The sequence below is a fragment of the Bufo gargarizans genome, chromosome 4 (assembly GCF_014858855.1).
Source record: "Bufo gargarizans isolate SCDJY-AF-19 chromosome 4, ASM1485885v1, whole genome shotgun sequence".
In the NCBI taxonomy this organism is placed as follows: Eukaryota; Metazoa; Chordata; class Amphibia; order Anura; family Bufonidae; genus Bufo; species Bufo gargarizans.
Window position 1 is genome coordinate 108,002,961 of NC_058083.1, and position 25,696 is coordinate 108,028,656.

The following is a 25,696-nucleotide window of genomic DNA, read 5'->3' on the forward strand; positions in this document are numbered from 1 at the left end:
CCAAAGTGCACCTTTCGGATTTTGCAGGGCATTTTTTACACATTTTGATTGCAAAGTTCTTCTCACACATTTGGGCCCCTAAATTGCCAGGGCAGTATAACTACCCCACAAGTGACCCCATTTTGGAAAGAAGACACCCCAAGGTATTCCGTGAGGGGCATGACGAGTTCCTAGAATTTTTTATTTTTTGTCGCAAGTTAGTGGAATATGAGACTTTGTAAGGAAAAAAAGAAAAATCATCATTTTCCGCTAAATTGTGACAAAAAATAAAAAATTCTAGGAACTCGCCGTGCCCCCCACGGAATACCTTGGGGTGTCTTCTTTCCAAAATGGGGTCACTTGTGGCGTAGTTATACTGCCCTGGCAATTTAGGGGCCCAAATGTGTAAGAAGTACCTTGAAATCAAAATGTGTAAAAAATGGCCTGCGAAATCCGAAAGGTGCCCCTTTGCCCACCTTGGCTGCAAAAAAGTGTCACACATCTGGTATCGCCGTACTCAGGAGAAGTTGGGCAATGTGTTTTGGGGGGTCATTTTACATATACCCATGCTGGGTGAGAGAAATATCTTGGCAAAAGACAACTTTTCCCATTTTTTTATACAAAGTTGGCATTTGACCAAGATATTTTTCTCACCCAGCATGGGTATATGTAAAATGACACCCCAAAACACATTCCCCAACTTCTCCTGAGTACGGCGATACCACATGTGTGACACTTTTTTGCAGCCTAGATGCGCAAAGGGGCCCAAATTCCTTTTAGGAGGGCATTTTTAGACATTTGGATCCCAGACTTCTTCTCACACTTTCGGGCCCCTAAAAAGCCAGGGCAGTATAAATACCCCACATGTGACCCCACTTTGGAAAGAAGACACCCCGAGGTATTCAATGAGGGGCATGGCGAGTTCCTAGAATTTTTTTTTTTTTTGCATAAGTTAGCGGATATTGATTTTTTTTGTGTTTTTTTCTCACAAAGTCTCACTTTCCGCTAACTTAGGACAAAAATTTCAATCTTTCATGGACTCAATATGCCCCTCACGGAATACCTTGGGGTGTCTTCTTTCCGAAATGGGGTCACATGTGGGGTATTTATACTGCCCTGGCTTTTTAGGGGCCCTAAAGCGTGAGAAGTCTGGAATATAAATGTCTAAAAATGTTTACGCATTTGGATTCCGTGAGGGGTATGGTGCGTCCATGTGAGATTTTATTTTTTGACACAAGTTAGTAGAATATGAGACTTTGTAAGAAAAAACAAAAACAAACAAAAAATGTCCACTAACTTGTGCCAAAAAAAATGGCTGAATGGAGCCTTACCAGGGGGGGAGTGATCAATGACAGGGGGGTGATCAATGACAGGGGGGTGATCACCCATATAGACTCCCTGATCACCCCCCTGTCATTGATCACCCCCCCTGTAAGGCTCCATTCAGACGTCCGCATGATTTTTACGGATCCATGGATACATGGATCGGATCCACAGAACGCATGCGGACGTCTGAATGGAGCCTTACAGGGGGGTGATCAATGACAGGGGGTGATCAGGGTAATCAGGGTGATCACCCCCCTGTCACTGATCACCCCCCCTGTAAGGCTCCATTCAGACGTCCGCATGATTTTTACGGATCCATGGATACATGGATCGGATCCACAGAACGCATGCGGACGTCTGAATGGAGCCTTACAGGGGGGTTATCAATGACAGGGGGTGATCAGGGTAATCAGGGTGATCACCCCCCTGTCACTGATCACCCCCCCTGTAAGGCTCCATTCAGACATCCGCATGATTTTTTACGGATCCATGGATACATGGATCGGATCCACAAAACGCATGCGGACGTCTGAATGGAGCCTTACAGGGGGGTTATCAATGACAGGGGGTGATCAGGGTAATCAGGGTGATCACCCCCCTGTCACTGATCACGCCCCCTGTAAGGCTCCATTCAGACATCCGCATGATTTTTTACGGATCCATGGATACATGGATCGGATCCACAGAACGCATGCGGACGTCTGAATGGAGCCTTACAGGGGGGTTATCAATGACAGGGGGTGATCAGGGTAATCAGGGTGATCACCCCCCTGTCACTGATCACCCCCCCTGTAAGGCTCCATTCAGACATCCGCATGATTTTTTACGGATCCATGGATACATGGATCGGATCCACAGAACGCATGCGGACGTCTGAATGGAGCCTTACAGGGGGGTTATCAATGACAGGGGGTGATCAGGGTAATCAGGGTGATCACCCCCCTGTCACTGATCACCCCCCCCTGTAAGGCTCCATTCAGACGTCCGCATGATTTTTACGGATACATGGATACATAGATCGGATCCCTAAAAATCATGCGGACGTCTGAATGGAGCCTGACAGGGGGGTGATCAATGACAGGGGGTGATCAGGGAGTGTATATGGGTGATCACCCGCCTGTCATTGATCACCCCCCTGTAAGGCTCCATTCAGACGTCCGCATGATTTTTACGGATCCATGGATACATGGATCGGATCCGTAAAAATCATGCGGACGTCTGAATGGAGCCTGACAGGGCGGTGATCAATGACAGGGGGGTGATCAGGGAGTGTATATGGGTGATCACCCGCCTGTCATTGATCACCCCCCTGTAAGGCTCCATTCAGACGTCCGCATGATTTTTACGGATCCATGGATACATGGATCGGATCCGTAAAAATCATGCGGACGTCTGAATGGAGCCTTACAGGGGGGTGATCAATGACAGGGGGGTGATCAATGACAGGGGGTGATCAGGGAGTGTATATGGGTGATCACCCGCCTGTCATTGATCACCCCCCTGTAAGGCTCCATTCAGACGTCCGCATGATTTTTACGGATCCATGGATACATGGATCGGATCCGTAAAAATCATGCGGACGTCTGAATGGAGCCTGACAGGGCGGTGATCAATGACAGGGGGGTGATCAGGGAGTGTATATGGGTGATCACCCGCCTGTCATTGATCACCCCCCTGTAAGGCTCCATTCAGACGTCCGCATGATTTTTACGGATCCATGGATACATGGATCGGATCCGTAAAAATCATGCGGACGTCTGAATGGAGCCTTACAGGGGGGTGATCAATGACAGGGGGGTGATCAATGACAGGGGGTGATCAGGGAGTGTATATGGGTGATCACCCGCCTGTCATTGATCACCCCCCTGTAAGGCTCCATTCAGACGTCTGCATGATTTTTACGGATCCATGGATACATGGATCGGATCCGTAAAAATCATGCGGACGTCTGAATGGAGCCTGACAGGGCGGTGATCAATGACAGGGGGTGATCAGGGAGTGTATATGGGTGATCACCCGCCTGTCATTGATCACCCCCCTGTAAGGCTCCATTCAGACGTCCGCATGATTTTTACGGATCCATGGATACATGGATCGGATCCGTAAAAATCATGCGGACGTCTGAACGGAGCCTGACAGGGGGGTGATCAATGACAGGGCGGTGATCAATGACAGGGGGGTGATCAGGGAGTTTATATGGGGTGATCAGGGGTTTATAAGGGGTTAATAAGTGACGGGGGGGGGGGGGGTGTAGTGTAGTGTAGTGTGGTGTTTGGTGGGACTGTACTGACCTACCTGAGTCCTCTGGTGGTCGATCCTAACAAAAGGGACCACCAGAGGACCAGGTAGGAGGTATATTAGACGCTGTTATGAAAACAGCGTCTAATATACCTGTTAGGGGTTAAAAAATTCGGATCTCCAGCCTGCCAGCGAGCGATCGCCGCTGGCAGGCTGGAGATCCACTCGCTTACCTTCTGTTCCTGCGTCTCGCGAGAAGACGCGTATATGCGTCCAGGAGGAATAAAGCAACCACCTCCCGGACGCATATACGCGTACGGCGGTCGGGAGGTGGTTAAAATAATAATCTTATAGAAAATCGGTTGTGGCAGGGCAGCCAATTAATAAGCTTTTAAGCTGTGGGCACTTAGAAGCCATCACAGCCATGCCTAGTAATGGCATGGCTGTGATTGGCCGGTGCATCATGTGACCCAGCCTCTATACAAGCTGGATCACGTGTAGCTCCGCCCATCAGCACTGAGTAGTGTAGGGACAGGAAGCAGGCAGCTGAAGCCAGGGAGAGTGTTAGGAATCTCATCTGGCTATTTATTCTGTGGGTGACCTATAGTGATTTTTTGCAATACACTAGCTTTGTACCCCTGACACAGAAATATAATAATTAAAGTGGCTGTTAATTCTGTGGGTGACCTATAGCGATCTTTTGTGGGTGCAATACACCATCTTTGCACCCCTGACACAAAAATATAATGGTTAATCTGTCTGTTAGTTCGGCGCGTGACATATACCCATTTTTTGTGTGTGGTACACCTGCACTGCATCCGTGACAAGGAAATTAATATAGTTAAAGGGAATTCTGTCACCTCCATATGGCCATATATAGTGCTTACATTGTCCTATAGCACACCTATACATGAATGTAATGGTACCTTTGTCTTTAGACTTGCAGAAGCTGGAAAAAATAACTTTGATTGATATGCAAATGAGCACTCGCAAGTGCCCAGGGGCGGCGTTCACTGTGTTGGTGCCCAGGCTGCCCCAGCCTCTGCATATGCCCGCCCTCCTATTCCCTTGCGTCATCCTAAGGTCCGGCCGAGATCCCACGACTGTGCACTGCCTTGCCGGGCCGGAGAATGCGCACTGCGATGCCCATTGTTGGCACAGCATCGCTTTAACTACTGCGCATGCTCCGGCGAACCGTGCAAAACCAGCCGTTCGTCGGAGTATGCGCAGTAGTTAAATTATGCTCCCTCTTCTGCTGCAGTCTCGGCCTCTTCCTCCCCCTCTGGAGTGACAGTCGCACCTACCACCCCACAAACAGAGGATGTGGCAGCAACACCACCACCACCACCACCACCACCGTCGCCGTCACCAAGCATCTCCACACTGTCCCGTGGAAGAGTTCAGCTGTCCATCCCCCAAACACTGGAGAGACAGAGGAACTACCCCCCTACCCACCCACGATCCCTGGCCCTGAATACCAGCATTTCAAAATTCCTAGCCTTTAAATTGCTGTCATTCCGTCTGGTGGAGACGGAGACTTTTAAAAACCTTCTGGCGGTGGTTGTCCCACAGTACGTGGTTTCCAGCTGCCACAACTTTTCCAGGCAAGCCATCCCTGCCCTGCACAACCAAGTGGCAGACAAAATCAGGTGTGCACTGCTCTTCGCTATCTTTGGCAAGGTCCACATAACCACCAATACGTGGACCAGTAAGCACTGGCAGGGACGTTATATCTCCCTAACTGCACACTGGGTTAATGCAGTGGCGGCTGGGCCTCAGACGGATAGCAGTTTGGCACATGTCCTTCCGCCACCGAGGATTGCAGGACGTTTCTCCTTGCCTCCTCCTCCTACTCCACTTCCTCCTCTACCGCCTTCTCATCCGGTCAGCGTAACACCTGCACCACCAACTTCAGCACAGCAGGCTGTTTTCAAACTCATCTGTTTGGGGGAAAAAAAACCACACCATGCAGGAGCTGTGGACTGGCATGGAACAGACCAATGAGTGGTTGGTGCCACTGAGCCTCAAGCCCGGCCTGGTGGTGTGCGATAACGAGCGAAATCTCGTAGCAGGTCTGGGCCTAGCCAGTTTGATGCACATCTGATGCTTGGCGCATGTGCTGAATTTGGTGGTGCAGAGGTTCCTGAAAAATTACCCCGATATGTCAGAGCTGCTGCAGAAAGTGCAGGCCGTCTGTGCGCGCTTTCGGTGTTCTCACCCTGCTGCTGCTAGCCTTTCTGCGCTGCAGCGTAACTTTTGGCCTTCCCGCTCACCTGCTAATATGCGGCGTAACCACAAGGTGGAACTCCACCTTGCACATGCTGGAGAGACTGTGCGAGCAGCAGCAGGCGATAGTGGAGTTTCAGCAGCAGCACGCACAGGTCAGTCGCTCTGCGGAACAGCACCACTTTACCACCAACGAGTGGGCATCCATGCGGGACATGTGTGCCGTGTTGCGCTGTTTCGAGTACTCCACCAAACATGGTCAGTGCCGATGAATCCATCCTCAGCGTTACTATCCCACTTCTATGTCTCCTTGAAAAAAACGCTTCGGGCGATGATGGAAGAGGATGTGGCACAGGAGGAAGAGAGACCATTTCCACGGTTATCAGGGCAGTCATTCACAAGTGGCTCGGAGGGTGGGTTCCTGCACCAACAGAGGCCAGGTACACAACTGCAGCTAGGGCACAATTCTGGAGAATGAGGAGGAGGAACAGTGTTCACAGCAGGGTGGCACCCAAAGCAGCTCATGGGCATCACTGGAGCGTGGCTGGGGGGACACAGAGGACACAGACTATACACCTCCCACAGAGGACAGCTTGTCGTTGCCTCTGGGCAGCTTGGCACACATGAGCAACTACATGCTGCAGTGCCTGCGAAACGACTGCCGAGTTGCCCACATTCTAACTAGTGCTGATTACTGAGTGGCCACCCTGCTTGATCCCTGCTACAAGGACAACCTGCCGTCCTTAATTCTGTCACTGGAGCGTGATCGGAAGATGCGTGAGTACAAGCACACGCTGGTAGATGCGCTGCTGATGGCATTCCCATGTGACAGCAGGGGCTCAGTGGAAGCACAAGGCGAAGGCAGAAGAGGAGGAAGAAGTCGCCAACGCAGCTGGGGCACCGCCAGCACCTCAGAAGGCAGGGTTAGCATGGCCGTAATCTGGAAAAGCTTTGTCAGCACGCCACAACAACCAGCACCACCAGCTGATATGGAACGTCTTAGCAGGGGGCAGCATTTCAGAAACATGGTGGAACAGTACGTGTGCACATGCCTACACGTTCTTGCCCTTTACGTCTTGGAGGTGCTGGCCTGCCCTGCGGCCAGTGTATTGTCCGAATGTGTGTTTTGCATGGGAAGGCTGGGTGATCACAGACAAGCGCAGCCGCCTGTCCACAGCCAACGTGGACAAGCTCACGTTCATTAAAATGAACCAGGCATGGATCCCAGAGGACTTGTCAGTACCTTGTGCAGAACAGACATGTATACCGGCCTTACCCAGCCATAGTTATACTCCAGAGCACTTTCTCTTTGTGTTCTCTTTTCCATTTCCCAATGTTTTGGGGCCTTTCCAAATTTATAAAAAAATAAAATAAAGGAAAAACAAAAAACAAAAACAGTCTTGGCTATCTCCTCCTCCTCCACCACCGCTTCCACCTACACCGCCACATCTACCGCCTCCTCAACCTCCTACTCCACTTTGACCTTCGCCTCCTAGTTCAAGATTATTATTATTATTTTTATATTCTATGTTATTTTAAGTCATTTACCTATTTACATTTGTTTGCAGGGCACTTACCCCCATTTTGCTTTCTTTTGCAGCCCTCTAGACCTTACCATGACAATTTTACAGCCATTTTAGTGCGCTTAAGTTCGGGTCCCCATTGACTTCAATAGGGTTCTGCTTCGAGTTCGAATCCCAAACCCGAACTTTGACCCAAAGTTCGGCCAAACCCAGTGAACTCGAACATCCACGGGTCCGCTCATCCCTATTTATGACTTATCCTCAGGAGAGATCATCAGTATCAGATCTGCGGGATTGAGACAACCGGGACCCCCGCTGATCAACTGTTAGGGTACTTTCACACTAGCGTTTATCTTTTCCGGCATAGAGTTCCGTCCTAGGGGCTCAATACCGGAAAATAACTGATCAGTTTTATCCTAATGCATTCTGAATGGAGAGCAATCCAGTCAGGATGCATCAGGATGTCTTCAGTTCAGTCTTTTTGACTTTTCAGGACGGAGATAATACCGCAGCATGCTGCAGTTTTATCTCGGGCCAAAAAAAACTGAACGCTTGCCTGAGTGTCGGATGCGGCATTTTTTTTTCCATAGGACTCCGGATCCGGCATTCAAATTGCCGCATTGACGCATACGGTATTCTGAGCTGCGCATGCGCAGACCTTTAAAAATGTGAAAAAAATAAATACTGCATTTGTTTTGCTGGATGACACCGGAAAAACTGATCCTGTATTGCAATGCATTTTTATGACTGATCAGGCATATTTCAGACTGATCAGGATCCTGATAAGGGTACTTTCACACTAGCGTTTTTCTTTTCCGGCATAAAGTTCCGTCCTAGGGACTCTATACCGGAAAATAACTGATCAGTTTTATCCCCATGCATTCTGAATGGAGAGAAATCCGTTCAGGATGCATCAGGATGTCCTCAGTTTAGTCTTTTTGACTGATCAGGCCAAAAAAACACTTGCCTGAATGCCGGATTCGGCATTTTTTTCCATAAGAATGGATTAGTGAGGGAACCGGCATTCAAAATGCCGGATCCGTCCTTCCTGTGCAGACCGAAAAAAAATTTAAAAAAATAAATGACGGATCCGTTTTTCTGGATGACACCGGAAAGACGGATCCGGCATTTCAATGACGGATCCTGATCAGTCTTACAAATGCCATCAGTTAACATACGTTTTGCCGGATCCGGCAGGCAGTTCCGGCGACGGAACTGCTTGCCGGATCACTCTGCCGCAAGTGTTAAAGTATTCAACTTAATCACAATTTAAACATGATCTGATTAATAATTTTACATATAATAACTGATAGGCATATAGTGAATATATCCAATTAATAACATCACCTATACTTGATGGATTTGCCTCTCTAAAGGTAAAGGAATCTATGGGAGAATGCTGATATTAGGGAAGGGGAGATGCTATGAACTGAATATGTAAACAGATCAGATGGGAATGAAGTCCCTCTGAATGTAACTCAATGCTAAATCAATACATCCCCTTCCTTAAACAGCATCAAAAATAAAGAATTGAAGTGCACATATCCCAAAAGAAGTAACCAGAGACAGAGTGAAGGATCATACCAGTAAGAGTCGGGGTAGGTGAGTGTTATCTCCTCGACGTACGTTTCGCCGTTCTGCGTCCTCACTCCTCCTGAGGACGCAGAACGGCATATACAGTATACAGTAACTACATAGAAAAAATTGGGCTGGACATAAAATGTTCAATAGATGGTTCTGCAAAAAACGGAACGGATACGGAGTGGAGCCACGGAACGTGATTTGCGGGCAATAATAGGACATGTTCTATCTTTCAACAGAACTGAAAAACGTAAATATGGAAACGGTATGCATACGGAGTACATTCCATTTTTTTGCAGAACCATTAAAATGAATGGTTCCGTATACGGAAAGCAAATAACGGAACGGAAACGGAAAAAAAAAAACGGTCGTGTGCAGGAGGCCTTAGGGTTCGTTCACATGACCGTTGGTGTCTTGTTCCTGTATTGCGGACCGCATTTGCGGATCCGCAATACACAGGCACCATTCTGTTGTCATTTCGCATCAGGGATGTGGACCCATTCATTTCAATGGGTCCGCAAATCCGGAGATGCGGAACGGAAGCACTGAACGGAACACTATGGCAGCACTACGGAGTGCTTTCTGGAGTTCCGTTCCGTGCCTCCCCACCGCAAAAAGATAGAACATGCTCTATCTTTTTGCGGAACGGAGGGATCGTGGACCCATTTAAGTGAATGGGTCTGCGATCCCCACGCGCCTGCCCCACGGAAGGTGCCCGTGCATTGCGGACCGCAATTTGCCGTTCACAGCACGGGCATGGGGCACCAACGGTCGTGTGAACGAGCCCTCAAAGGGAGTTTGCAAAAGTTATTGTATGTCAGTAGATAGGTAAAGACACATCTACAATAATCTACTCATGGCTTTATTTCTTTTTAACCAATGACATTGCTTGGCAAATCTTAGGGTACACGCACACATTCAGGATTCATGTGCAGAGAATCCGCACTGAAATCCACAGGTGTTCGCAGGCAAATCTGTGCCGTCAATGCGCAACAATTAGTGCGGATTTGGTGCGGATTTTCCGCATGCGGATTTTACTAAGTGAATGAAGAAAATCCGGTCAGGAAAAAGAAAATAAATTGATATGCTGCAGATTTAAAAATCCGCACCACAGGTCAAAATCCGCGCTGAAAAAATCTGCATTGTGTGCATTGAGAATTTCGAATTGTCATAGAATACAATGTACACAAATCCGCACGCAATCCTAATCATGTACATTTAGAGCTGTTTCACACGAGCGAGTCCATTGCGGGAATCGCGCTCCGTGTGTGAGTGCGATCCTCCGCTCTGGACTTGCAGGAGCGCACGGCATTATCATGATTTATAATGCTATGTGTCTCTGCATGGCCTTTTTCCACAGAATAATAGTGACATAAAGCTGCCAGTATGATTCTGTAGAAATGAGGTCAAGCAGAGGCACATAGCATTATAAATCATGATAACACTCACACACAGAGCGTGATTCCCGCAATAGACTCGCTGGTGTGAAACAGCCCTTAGCCTTACAGTATAGCCCTTAACCCCTTCAGTACCAAGCCACTTTTCACCTCGAGTCTCAGGCCAATTTTTGCAGATCTGACATGTGTCACTTTATGTGGTAATAACTCTGGGATGCTTTTACTTATCTTAGTGATTCTGAGAATGTTTTCTGGTGACATATTGTACTTAATGTTAGTGGTAAATGTGAGTCAATATGTTTCACCTTTATTTATGAAAAGATCCAAAAGTTACAGAAAACTTGGAAAAATTACCAATTTTTTTAATTTGAATTTCTCTGCTTTTAAAGCAGATAGTGATAACGCATAAAATAGTTTCCGATAGGTCTACTTTGTTGCCATCATTTTGAAAATGTCCTTTTATTTTTTAGTACGCTAGAAGGCTTTTTTTTTTTTCTTTCTTTTTTTTTTTTTTAACAAAAATGTCCTAAACCCTCTTTTTTTTAAGGACCAGTTCAGTTATGAAGTCACTTTGTGGTGCTTACATAGTAGAAACCACCTATAAATAGCCCCATTTTAGAAACTACACCCTTCACGTCATTAAAAACTGATTTTACAAACTTTTTTAACCCTTTAGGTGTTCCACAATAATGAAAGGAGAATGAAGGTGCAGATCATGTTATTTTTTTTATAGAGCAGGTCATTACGGATGCGGTGATACCTAATATTTTGACTTTTTTATATATTTCAGTTTTACACAATAAAAGCATTTTTTTTTTAAATCATGTTTACATGTCTTCATTTTCTGAAAGCTATATTTATTTATTTATTTCGGGCGATTGTCTAATGTAGGGACTTTTTTTGCGGAAAGAGTGGACGTTTTTATTTGGCACTTTTTTTTTTCTTTTTACGGAGGTAAAAGGAGGTAGATCATGTGATATTTTCATAGAGCAGGCCATTATGGATGCAGCAATACCTAATATGTCTATTTTTTTTAAAGTTTTACAAAGTTAAAGCATTTTTGAAAAGAAAAAGATCTTGTTTTTCTGTTGCCATTTTCTAAAAGCCATATTTTTTTTATTTTTCTGCCTGTTTTTTGCGGGATGAGGTGATGGTTTGATTGGTACTATTTTGGGGTACATATGACTTTTTCATCACTTGGTATTACACTTTTTGTGAAGGAAGGTGAACAAAAAACGGCTGTTTTTCAGTTTGTTTTTTTTAAAGGTTCAACTGATGGTGTGGATAATATTATATTTTTATAGAGCCAGTCATTACGGACGCAACGATACCTAATATGTCTGTTGTTTTTTTGTTTTTTTACACTTTTGTAAGTCTTTTCAGAGTTTGACACCTGTTTCAATGTAATACAGTACATGCTGTATTGTACTGCATTGAGCTATCCGGCTTGGTTTCCATAGACATGGGGCTAACCTCCCTGCCATTGGGTTCCTAGTCACCGTAGCGCGTTGACCCGATGGAGATATGGAGGGAACCCATACCCTCCACAAGCCCTATGTTTGCCGCGGTCAGTGTGCTGGGTATACAGCACGACTGTCAGTGACAGCTGGGCCTGTGTCGCTGATCAGCCCGCCTTATCTGTATGGCGCTGGGAATCAGGTCACGTCCTGCAGCGCCATACAGGTACGGTGATGGTATCCTACCGATTAAAGGGGTTGTCCGGGATTTTAATATTGATAACACCCTGCAACTCCACCAATCAGCTGTTTCTGAATAGGAGCCCGAACTACACAGCTCGGTTCACAATGTAGTGGACGGAGCTGGTTACAGTGCTGCAGTTACCAATTCCGTCCACTACACTTAGTGCCACCGCTGCAACTACTCTAGAACAATTGATTGAGGGGGTGCAAGGTGTCGGACCCCTGCCGATTAGATATTGATGGGTTATCCTGATGATAGACCCTCAATATAAAAATATTGAACAACCCCTTCAGATTAAGATTATGGAATAGCTAGAGGAGCATAGTTGCTCTCATTCTTCTGTGCCATAGTGTCCCTTCGGCCAAACAAAGATCTACTACAACTTGCATGTTACCATTAGAGTGCAGTACAGATTTTACATCAGGCTCATGAGCTTCTGAATATATAGCCCCTCAAAAGGTAATTACTATTTTTTGGCCTGTACCCTTTGATAAAAAGAAAAAAGGCTGACAGAAATCCTATAAAAGGAATTGTTGTTGAAGCAATTCCCATATACAGTATGTTCTCTTAGGTTCACAAACCTACCTTTGTTTCCCAGACCTTAAATCTTTGGATTTTTGCTATGTCTGTAATTTAAATGTAATCTCCTAAAATAACACTATGCAATTTCATCTCACCCACTTTATAATAATTGTTTCTGACATTTCAATATGAGATCCATTGTTATCACAGAACGAGCTTGCCGCTTTCCTCAGCCTTTCCTTGCACAAGCACATAAAATGCAGCTGCTCTGGTGCTGTCTCCTTACATTTTGTTTTAAAGCAATTTAAGAAGAAGCAACTGATTTGACCTTGTCTGCTAGTCCTGCACTTTCTATTTGCATCAGTAGGTCCATCTGCATTGACATGACAATTGTAGCCAGGTCATATGTTTTCTTGGATTGGTTGTTGAATTTCACCTGTCTGCTTTAATTGCTAACACAGTTTAATCTTTTCCGGAGCAGAGGATGGGAGTGGTAGTCTATCACAGTGGCTTCCCTCAGGCTGGGTTGGTGCAGTGGATAAAGGACGCACCCTTTCTGTCCTTGGCGCACTCATTGTAGTTAGGGCTCGTGCCTGATGGTAGTTTGGGTTGCCCTTGATGTTAAGTGGTTTTATGGGTGCCTGGAAGGAGGTGTAGTAGTGCAATGGCCAGCGTGTGGTGATGTAGGAGTCAGTAAACCAGGCCATCTTTCCTTTAAGAACCTATGACGTATATGTAAGTCACAGGTCTGGTCCCTAAACCTGGCGCCCGCTCGCATGTGCAGCGAGCGCCTTAGCCGCAGGGTTTCTGCTATTTTAAATAGCAGAGTGTAACGCACCTAGTTGATCAGTTAGGATCTCAACTGCGGAAGCAATGGACATCCACTATTATCCCACCACCCTTGTGTTTTGGCTGTGGGATTCGCGGTTACTCAGTATGTACCCCAGGCGTCACTCTCAGTCTTAGGCGGAGAGTTTGGGGTAACAAAATCATTTACCGCTATCCATCTAATTAGTTTTACTGATGGTAAGGAGGGACTCTCAGAATTACAGGAGTCACGAGTTAGTATAAGCTTGTGCAACGTTCAGAGTTAGCATCTAATATGCAATAGCTTCAGAGTTAGTATATAGCATGTCCTCAGTTTAGTATATAGTATGCCATAGGTTCAAGGTTAGTATATAGCATGTCCTCAGTTTAGTATATAGTATGCCATAGGTTCAGAGTTAGTATAGCATGTCCATAGTTTAGTATACACTATGCAGTAGGTTCAGAGTTAGTATAGCATGTCCACAGTTTGATATATATTATGCAGTAGGTTCAGAGTTTGTATAGCATGTCCACAGTTTGATATATACTATGCAGTAGGTTCAGAGTTAGTATAGCATGCCCACAGTTTGATATATACTATGCAGTAGGTTCAGAGTTAGTATAGCATGTCCACAGTTTGATATATACTATGCAGTAGGTTCACTCTGTGTTCCAGGACATTAATCAGAGCAGGTAACAGGCATATACTTGCGGTTAGTTGGTCCTGGCTAGAAAGCCAGTGGCAAGAAGGTAGACAGTCCTTCACTATGTAGTTAGGCATCCAGGTTTGGATATGTGGACAGAGTCTTCAGATACCATGGAGCTAGCAGGGTGCGCACTCCATTAGTGGAACACCCTGCTTAGCACCTGTCTTCAATTTAAGGGCTGAATGGTAAGTGGGCGGAGTCACAGAAGGCCCGGCGGCCACTGCGTTCCACGCTGGACCGCAAGCCAGCGTAACAACACAGGCGGTCGCTGCGTTCCACGCTGGAACACAAGCCAGCGTATCATCGCAGACGGCCGGTGCATTCCACGCTGGAGCGCAAGCCAGCGTATCGTCACAGGGAGCCGCTGCGGTCCAGGCTGTATTGTTACAGTACCCCCCCTTTAAGGGACCCCTCCGGGGTACCCCGCTAGGAGAGGGTCGGTTGGGAAATCTTCTATGGAACAATCTTTGGAGTCTGGGAGCATGAACGTTTTGCACATCTTCCCAAGAGTCATCCTGGGGACCATACCCCTTCCATCTAACAAGATACTGGATCTTCCCCCATCTTCTTCTGGAATCAATGAGCTGCTCAACTTCAAACTCTTCTTCTCCTTGGACCTCTATCGGAGGGTCATTTGATGGGAACGGTCTAGGTCTAAACGGCTTCAGTAGTGACACGTGAAATGTGGGATGTACCTGTAATCGAGGAGGAAGGGTGAGTCTCACCGTGTTGGGGTTAATAATCCTTTCTATCGGAAAAGGACCCAGGAATTGTCTTCCCAATTTCTTGGAAGGTACCCCCAACCGAAGGTTTTTTGTTGATAACCAAACCGAGTCCCCGACCTGGTAGGGAGGACTTTCTCTCCTATGACGGTCGTAGTAACGCTTCTGTCTTTCTTTTGCCCGTTGAAGGTTGTCTTTTAGCGTCTTAAGGGTAGTTTGCAAAGTGGTCAGATAATCGTCTGTGGCTGGAACGTTTGTGGGAAGGCTGGTTTGAGGAAGAGACCTAGGGTGAAATCCGTAATTAGCAAAGAATGGAGTATGTAATGTGGAGGAATTCGTAGAATTATTATAGGCGAATTCAGCGAGAGGAAGTAGGCCCTCCCAGTCATCCTGGAGAAATGAGCAGTGACATCTGAGAAACTGTTCCAGACACTGATTCACCCTTTCAGTCTGCCCATTAGTTTGGGGGTGATAGGCGGTAGACATTCTGTGGTCGATTTGAAGTCTGGAACAAAGTGCTCTCCAGAATTTGGATACGAATTGCGAACCCCTGTCTGATATGACCTGGCTAGGAATTCCATGTAACTTAATAATATTAGACAGGAATACCACGGCCGTGTCCTTGGAGGAGGGTAACTTCTTGAGGGGCACGAAGTGTGCCATTTTAGTCAGCAAATCCACTACCACCATGATGGTGTTGTTTCCTCTGGAAAGGGGAAGTTCAACTATGAAATCCATCGAGACCCATTCCCAGGGTCTGTTGGCGATGGGAAGACTCATTAGGAGACCATAAGGTCGGTTCCTGTCAGTTTTACATGAGGCACAGGTCTCGCACGTGGAAACGTATTCCTCAATTTGTTTGGTCATCTTTGGCCACCAGAAGTTCCTGCGTATCAGGGTTGTGGTTTTAGCAATGCCGGGATGTCCCGCGAGGGGTAAATCATGGCAAAGTTTGATCACCTGATTGGTGAGGGAGGGTGGTATATACAGTTGGCTGTCCTTGTAAAGGAGACCCTGTTGATTCTGCGAAAGACCAGGGGGGGTATTAGCATGGTCATTAATTAGAGCATCCTTGAGCTGGGTTTCCAACGTTATGGTGGCAAGGACGAGTTTCTTCGGTGGAATGATCCATGTGGGGGCCGTGTCTGAGGTGCGAATTTCAGCCAGTCGTGACAAGGCGTCGGCCTTCCCATTTTTTGAGCCTGGTCAGTATGTCATTTGGAAGTTAAACCTGTCAAAAAAAAAAAACTCCACCGTACTTGACGGCCTGATAATGTTTTATTGGTTTTCAGGTATTGTAGATTACGGTGATCAGTATAAATTGTGATGGGGTGTATTGATCCTTCTAGTAAATGCCTCCAATTTTCCAGGGAGCATTTTATGGCGAGGAGTTCCTTTTCGCCTATGGGGTAATTGAATTCGGCGGTATTTAGCGTCCGGGAGTAGAAGCCGATAGGATGTAACGGAGTTGAAAAAGAGCTTCGCTGGGACAGAACAGCTCCTATGGCTGCCTGGGATGCGTCTACTTCCAGAACGTAGTGATGGTTCGGATTTGGGAGAGTCAGTATCGGTGCCGTAGTGAACCTGTTCTTTAATAACTCAAACGCTGATTGGGCGTCCTTGGACCAAACGAACTTCGTGTTGACACTAGTTAAACGGGTTAGTGGCTTAGTGGTAGCGGAGAAATCCTTAATAAATTTCCTATAGAAGTTTGAGAACCCCAGGAACCGTTGAAGAGCTTTCCTGGAATCCGGAATCGGCCAATTTTGGATGCAAGTGATTTTTGAGGGATCCATCTGGATACCTTTGGGTGAAATTATGTATCCGAGAAAGGGAAGAGAGGTAGTCTCCAATACACATTTTTCCTGTTTGATGTATAAACGATGAACACTTAACCGTGCGAGAACCCAACGGACATGTTTCCTGTGATCGTGTAAGTTATCAGAATACACTAGTATATCATCAAGATAGATGATTACACATACGTCCAGTAGATCCCTAAAGATGTCGTTAATAAAATTTTGGAATGTGGCAGGGGCATTGCACAACCCGAAGGGCATCACTGTATACTCGAAGAGTCCATACCGAGTGCGGAAAGCTGTCTTCCATTCATCCCCTTTTCTGATCCTAATTAAGTTGTATGCGCCTCTCAAATCCAGCTTGGTGTAGATTGTTGCTGTTTGTAATCTTTCTATGAGTTTGGATATTAGCGGCAAGGGGTAGCGATTTTTGATTGTTACTTTGTTCAAGGCTCTGTAATCTATAATGGGCCTTAAGCTTGAATCTTTGTTTCTCACGAAGAAAATCCCTGCTGCTGCCGGGGAGGTTGAAGGCTGAATAAAACCTTTTCGTAAGTTCTCTTCTAGGTACTGTTTGAGGTGAACAAGTTCTGGTTGTGCCAATGGATAAATTCTACCCGTGGGTATCTCACTACCCGGCAGCAAGTCTATGGGGCAATCGTAAGATCTATGGGGCGGAAGAGATTCCGCCTTCTTTGCGCTGAACACCTCAGCAAAGTCTGCGTATTGGCTGGGGACCTGGTTCACTCCCATGTGCATGAGAGATTTAAGGGGAAAACAGGTCTCCATACAATAAGGTGACGTGAACTGAACTCTCCCCTGTTTCCATAGGAGGGTTGGCTGGTGTATTTGCAACCATGGCAACCCAAGAATCACGGGAAACAATGGAGAGTGTATGATATCAAGGGATAAGAATTCTGTGTGGTTATTTTCACATGTCACCATGAGGGGTTGAGTCTGACTGTGGATAGAACTAGAAGTGGTACCGTCAATGAAACTCACGGATATGGGAACGTTTTTTCTCATGTGGGGAATTTTATTTCGCTCGACCAGATGCGTGTCGATAAAATTCCCCGAAGCTCCCGTGTCCACCATGGCTTCGACGGTAATCCGGTTTTGGTCCCACTGTAAGGTGAGAGACGTGTAAATGTAACCACCAGTACTATTTTTTGTACTGCCTATGGTACAAGACGTGCCGCTCTTACCTTCGCACTTCTTACGTATCGCGGGACATCCTTCAACGGTATGGTCAGCAGACGCACAGTATAGACAGAGCTTGAGGTTACGTCTCCGGGCTTTCTCTCTCTCGGTCAGAGGTCCTCGGATCGCCCCAATCTCCATCATCTCTACAGCAGGACCCTGGCAGAACGGTCTTGGGTTGGGTGTGAAGCCTGAGACTCTCTCGGCTCTGCGTTCCCTCAGCCGTCTGTCAATGGTGGTGGCCTTCTGCATCAAGGCATTAAGTGTAAGTGGTAATTCTCCTCGGGCTAATTCGTCCTTCAGGGCCTCAGAAAGACCTAGGCGGAACTGATTCCTGAGAGTGATATCATTCCATTCAGTCTCCCGGGCCCAGCGAGTGTATTCCGCAATAAAGTCCTCTACAGGTCGTTTCCCTTGTTTAAGGCTGCGTATAGCGGTCTCAGCGGTCAGCTGTTTACTATGGTCCTCGTAGAGAAGGGCCATTTTTTCAAGGAACAGAGGAAAGGATTCCAGGACTGGGTCTTCTTTTTCTAAATAAGTATTGGCCCATGCTCTGGGCTCCCCCCTGAGGTATGAGATCATGGTAAGTACTTTTGATCTGTCAGTTGGGTATGTCCGGGGCTGCATCTCAAACATTAATTTGCATGCGTTCAGGAAATCCCTGAACTGTCTTCGGTCACCCGAGAATAACTCAGATGGGCTTACTTTGGGTTCAGGTCCATCACGGTGGTGTCCTGGCCCCTGAGTGACAAGTTGCCGTAGTGCCTGGTTTTCTAGCTGGAGATGTTGTACAGTCACATTGAGGGTCTCCACCCTCTTAGTGAGGGTGACGAGGTGACCTGCAACCTCCGCTGGATCCATCTAAGTTCCACTAATATGTAACGCACCTAGTTGATCAGTTAGGATCTCAACTGCGGAAGCAATGGACATCCACTATTATCCCACCACCCTTGTGTTTGGCTGTGGGATTCGCGGTTACTCAGTATGTACCCCAGGCGTCACTCTCAGTCTTAGGCGGAGAGTTTGGGGTAACAAAATCATTTACCGTTTACCATTTTATCCATCTAATTAGTTTTACTGATGGTAAGGAGGGACTCTCAGAATTACAGGAGTCACGAGTTAGTATAAGCTTGTGCAACGTTCAGAGTTAGCATCTAATATGCAATAGCTTCAGAGTTAGTATATAGCATGTCCTCAGTTTAGCATATAGAATGCCATAGGTTCAGAGTTAGTATAGCATGTCCTCAGTTTAGTATATAGTATGCCATAGGTTCAAGGTTAGTATATAGCATGTCCTCAGTTTAGTATATAGTATGCCATAGGTTCAGAGTTAGTATAGCATGTCCATAGTTTAGTTTACACTATGCAGTAGGTTCAGAGTTAGTATAGCATGTCCACAGTTTGATATATATTATGCAGTAGGTTCAGAGTTTGTATAGCATGTCCACAGTTTGATATATACTATGCAGTAGGTTCAGAGTTAGTATAGCATGTCCACAGTTTGATATATACTATGCAGTAGGTTCAGAGTTAGTATAGCATGTCCACAGTTTGATATATACTATGCAGTAGGTTCACTCTGTGTTCCAGGACATTAATCAGAGCAGGTAACAGGCATATACTTGCGGTTAGTTGGTCCTGGCTAGAAAGCCAGTGGCAAGAAGGTAGACAGTCCTTCACGATGTAGTTAGGCATCCAGGTTTGGATATGTGGACAGAGTCTTCAGATACCATGGAGCTAGCAGGGTGCGCACTCCATTAGTGGAACACCCTGCTTAGCACCTGTCTTCAATTTAAGGGCTGAATGGTAAGTGGGCGGAGTCACAGAAGGCCCGGCGGCCACTGTGTTCCACGCTGGAGCGCAAGCCAGCGTAACAACACAGGCGGTCGCTGCGTTCCACGCTGGAACACAAGCCAGCGTATCATCGCAGACGGCCGGTGCGTTCCACGCTGGAGCGCAAGCCAGCGTATCGTCACAGGGAGCCGCTGCGGTCCAGGCTGTATTGTTACACAGAGACCCCCACGGCACATGTATGCGATCAGCCATATACGAGTGTGGTATCGTTGGAACCATACTGACCTGGAGAATGAAGATAACAGGTCAATTTTACTGCATAGTGTACAGTGTTTCTGCCTTGTTTCTAAATTGGCTCTTATGGGCCTTCTTGGTAAATCAGTTGTGCAAAGAATGTCATTTGGTGGTAACTTCCACAATTATCGAGTAAGAACAGATCACCTGTAGAGTTTACTTTTGCAGAAGATACCTTAACCATGGATTTGCCCGATGACCAGTTTCAGACTGGGGTGCCTAGGGCCCACCAGTAAAATTTATTTTGGGGGCCCACCATTGAAATATTACCTGCTCACACAGCAGCAGGATGCTACCAGATGATTGAATTTGGGGCTCCCTGCAACAACTTCGAGAAGGTAGGTCCTGGGGAGAAGAGGACACTGGCAGCTTTCCTCTATACCTAGAAGTCATCTCAGCTATCTGATCGTGTCTAGAATAATACACTGGGGAGTTTCTTAAATAAGCTAAAGTTTTTTTCTATGAACATAGGCTGGTTGAGGTGCTGTACACTGAATATGTATGTAGTGCAGTAAGTCTACTGTGTTATGTGCCACTTGTGCAGGGGGTGGGAGACTGGTAGTGTTGAGCGCGAATATTCGAATAGCGACATTTTTAATCGAATATCGGCACTTCGCTTTTTCGCAAATATTTCGAATATAGTGCTATATATTCATTATTTCGAAATATTATTATTTTTTAATTTTATTATTACCCTAGTTTTTCCAAAAGCAGTACTTTTAAGAGAGGATTCCCTGCTCCCTGCCCGCTCAAGTCAGTGCCCGTTGCCACCTCTATCTACTTCCCGTGCGCATGGAGCGTCCCCATCACCATGGGAACGCCTCCATGCTAGAATGTACTGTTGGATGTGAGAATCAAGTTGCAATCGCAATGCGAATAATATAACTTGAATAAATCGCATAACTATTTTAACTTGTACCTGGTTTACAATGGTTGGCTTTCTTGAATTAGCGAAGAAGGAGAATATTTCGTTTTGACTAATAAATATATTCGTCATCCTCGCTAATTGAAAGTAATTTAGTAAACTAGGTCTAAGTTGAAATCCCAATGCGATTAACTCAAATTATATTAATTGCATTGCGATTTTAACTTGTAGCTGCTGCTGGGTCTCTAATAGAATTGGTCAGCTTGCTAGAATTAACGAAGTTAATGGTGGCCCACTGGTGGATTCACCTGTACCCAGTGCGCCAGTCCAAGCCTGCCAATGACTGATGCCATTTAATATATATTTTTAGTTAGGCAATACTTTGGTTATTATATTAATGCATTTAAAAAAATGCTATTATCTATATCAGCAATAGAAAACCAGACCATAAAAATTATTCTGCGTAAAAGCAGTTAAAATCTGTATGCCAGAACACTTCTTCCAGAGAAGAGTATAATATGTGCCTTCATCTGTTCTTTCTCACTCTGTCCATATAAACTCTATTTAGTAGATTAGGGGATTCTGTTTGACGTTTCTTATTTTTCAGTACTTGTATACTGCCACTGGGAATTGCCAAAATAATATAATTCAGACCATTGTTTAATTCACTGCTATGTACTGTACTTATTAAACGAGACTGAAACCTAAAAAGGAAGTTTCATGTCAAACAACTACTATTCAGAAAAGTAAATGAGGGTTGCTTAGAAATTGGCAGGGAATGGCTTGATTGTCATAGGCATTATCTCAGTTCAAGTTATGTTCTTCTCATATGTAGACGTGTTCACACTACTTCTATCCTATGTTTAACATATAGAATGGGAAAAAAAAAGTATGCAAAAGTGCAGTACATACACGATAAACTGATACGTTTTTTGTTGGTTTTTTATTACAATGGAACCTTGTGGAGACAGGCGCCACTTTATGGCATCCATTTCTTTAAGGTATAAATGTGGGACAAAAACGTGATGTGAACACAGTCTTAGGGCTTGTTTACACGACCGTATGGCTTTTTCGGTGTTTTGCGGGCCGTTTTTAATGGATCCATTTTTTGTTTCAGTAGTGTTTCCGGTTCTGTTCCATTTTTCCATTCCGTTTTTCCATATGGCATATACAGTATACAGTAATTACATAGAAAAATGGGGGTGGGCATAACATTTTCAATAGATGGTTTCACAAAAACGGAACAGATACGGGAGACATTTGGAATACATTCCATATGTGTCCCGTTTTTTTGGCGGACCCATTGACTTGAATGGAGCCACCGAACATGATTTGCGGGCAATAATAGGACATGTTCTATCTTTAAACGGAACGGAAAAACAGAAATAAGGAAGCGGAATGCATACGGAGTACATTCCTTTTTTTTTTGCGTAACCATTGAAATGAATGGTTCCGTATACGGACAGGTATATCGCACCCCTCATTCAGTATTTTGTGGAAGCATGTATATATAACCCGTTAATCAATATTTTGTGGCAGCAGGTATATCGCACCCCTCAATCTGTATTTTGTGGAAGCAGGTATATAGAACCACCTAATCAATATTTGTGTAAGCAGGTATATCAAACTTCTTAATCAGTATTTTGTGGAAGCCTGTGTATCGCAGGCCTCAATCAATATTTGGTGGAAGCAGGTATATCAATCCCCTTAATCAGTATTTTGTGGAAGCAGGTATATAGAACCCCTCAATCTGTATTTTGTGGAGGCAGGTATATTACAACCCTCAATCTGTATTTTGTGGAAGCTGGTATATCAAACCCCTTAATCAGTATATTGTGGAAGCAGGTATGTCAAACCCCTTAATCCGTATTTTGTGAAAGCAGGTATATCGCACCCCTCAATCAGTATTTTGTTTGTGGAAGCAGGTATATCGCACCCCTTAATCTGTATTTTGTGGATGCAGGTATATAGAAAACCTCAATCAGTATTTTGTGGAATCAGGTATATCAAACCCCTTAATCAGTATTTTGTGGAAGCAGGAGTATCGCAGGCCTCAATCAATATTTGGTGGAAGCAGGTATATCAATCCCCTTAATCAGTATTTTGTGGAAACAGGTATATAGAACCCCTTAATCAATATTTGGTGGAAGCAGGTATATCGCAACCCTCAATCTGTATTTTGTGGAAGCAGGTATGTCAAACCCCTTAATCAGTATTTTGTGGAAGCAGGTATATCGCACCCCTCAATCAGTATTTTGTGGAAGCAGGTAAATCACACCCCCCAATTAGTATTTTGTGGGAGCAGGTATATAAAAAACCCTTAATCAGTATTTTTTGGAAGCAGGTATATCACACCCCTCAATCAGTATTTTGTGGAAGCGGGTATATCAAACCACTTAATCAGTATTTTGTGGAAGCAGGTATATCGCACCCCTCAACCAGAGTAGGAGGAGGATAAGAGGCAGGCCTGCATGTAATCCGTGGTGGTAACACCAAATCCCCACTGGTGCCACAGGTTACATGCATATCAATCCCCTTAATCCGTTTTTTGTGGAAGCAGGTATATCGCAGGCCTCAATCAATATTTGGTGGAAGCAGGTATATAAATCCCCTTTATCAGTATTTTGTGGAAGCATGTATATAGAATCCCTTAATCAATATTTGGTGTAAGCAGGTATATCAAACCCCTTAATCAGTATTTTGTGGAAGCCGGTGTATCGCAGGCCTTTAATCAATATTTGGTGGAAACAGGTATATCAATCCCCATAATCAGTATTTTGTGGAAGCAGGTATATCGCACCTCTCAATCTGTATTTTGTGGAAGCAGGGGTATCGCAGGCCTCAATCAATATTTGGTGGAAGGAGGTATAGCAAACCCCTTAATCAGTATATTGTGGAAGCAGGTATGTCCAACCCCTTAATCCGTATTTTGTGGAAGCAGGTATATCGCACCCCTCAATCAGTATTTTGTGGAAGCAGGTATATATAACCCCTTAATCAATATTTTGTGGAAGCAGGTATATCGCACCCCTCAATCTGTATTTTGTGGAAGCAGGTATATCAAACCCCTTAATCAGTATTTTGTGTAAGCAGGTATCTTGCACCCCTCAATCAGTATTTTGTGTAAAAAGGTATATAGAACCCCTTAATCAATATTTTGTGGAAGCAGGTATATCGCACCCCTCAATCAGTATTTTGTGGAAGCAGGTATATAAAAAACCCTTAATCAGTATTTTGTGGAAGCAAGTATATCGCACCCCTCAATCTGTTGTGAGGAAACTTACTGTGATATACTTTGGAACTAGGCCTTTTGCTGCTGTATGCATGCTGTATATACGACTACTCCCAACATCAATTTAGTAATGGGCCTGGTTATTGACTCCACCATCCATCCATCAGCCCCTGCAGTCCTGCCTTGCAGTCAGCCAAACTATTCACTATCAAGGGCATCCCAACTTACCAGCATGTGCCCCAAAGGAAGAAAGAGTGTGCCCTCCAATTATTACATGGCCTAGGAAATGCCAGGGTGGAGCTAGCCTCCCTTTACTTGTGAGTATTACTACCACATCCTAACCACTACCACTTCTCCCTTCCACACTTCCCTTCTGGGTCGCTGCATGTCCTTTCTGCTGCAGCTCTCCCTCTATCACAGCTCAGGGGGTGCATCTTTTCTTAGGGGCATATAATTTCTGCTGTCTAACAGTAGATACGGCCGGTGGCAGTTGAAGGATGGAACTGACCATGTGCGATCACCTCAATTATGTTACTGAGGTAGACTGAGGAATAAGTAAAAGAACCAACTGCAGGTGGCGCTGTACAGATACATTTTATTGAATAACTCAGGGGCTATACAAAATTTTCATGTACATGCAATTGCAAAAGTATTCAAATCCAGGTGCTGGTTTGGGAAATGTAGAATATATTTCGTTGGACAACCCCTTTAATATGAAATCAGTATAAAATCTATCATGGATGGTAAATGAAATGACCTTCTTATGCCACAAACCTTTAGGTTGACGTTATCATTTTCATGTTCACCTAAATGTAAATGGTCATGTTTCATAAAATGCATGATGTGTGAGGTGATTAGCACCTTGGAAAGCTTTACAATAATAAGGTCTTCGAGAAATGTGATTATCTAATGAGCAGTGTTTTACCTACATGCCCTTCTCGATCCTCTATGCCCCCTGATTTCAATTAAGGTTATGGCCTCATGCACACTAACGTATTTTCATTCCATGTCCATTCAGGTTTTTTTGCGGACCGTATACCGAACCATTCATTTCAATGGGTCCGCAAAAGAAAAGGAAAGTACTCCGTGTGCATTCCGTTTCCGTATGTCCGTATTTCTGTTCCGCAAAAAAACTGAACACGTCCTATTATTGTCCGCATTACGGACTAGGATAGTACTGTTCTATTAGGGGCTAGCTGTTCCATTTCGCAAAATACGGAATGCACATGGAAGTCATCCGTGTTTTTTGTGGATCTGTTTTTTGCAGTCGTGTGCTTGTGCATGAGGCCTATGTTCAACTTCGCCTATGGCACATCCAAGGTGTATTTTACAAAAGAATCCGCAGCAGAAGTTTGAGACTGACGTTCAGATTCCTGCTGCGAATGTGGTTCTCTGCTCGAGAATTAGCCCATTATTATTCAGTGGGGCTAATCCATGGCTTTTCCATACCGAATATTGAACAACTTTTAAAATGTATCGTGCCAATATTCTGTGCTGATTATTTCTGCTGTATGTGAACGGGTTAGGAAGTATCTCATTCACTTGCATTGGATGAGGTTTTAGTAGCATAATCTGCACTTAAAGACTTAAAGGCTATGTACAGCTTGGAGACAATTTTTTTTTATGATTGCATTTTACTCATTTTTGGCTAAAAATATTTTTTTTTATTGGCCTTTATTAAAGATATTGAGCCGTACTGTTTTTCTAACTGGTGACTGGTACTTTCACTTTCAATTTGTGCCGGTCATCTAATAAACCTTATCTGTAAACTACTGAGAGATCA

At 45.0% G+C, this 25,696-nt stretch overlaps 1 protein-coding gene across 2 annotated transcripts in view; it reads left to right on the forward strand.

Annotated features, from left to right (window-relative positions):
* LOC122934166 (ephexin-1-like) overlaps positions 1–25,696 on the forward strand; it is a 196,005-nt gene that overhangs the window by 104,104 nt on the left and 66,205 nt on the right. The window lies entirely within an intron of this gene.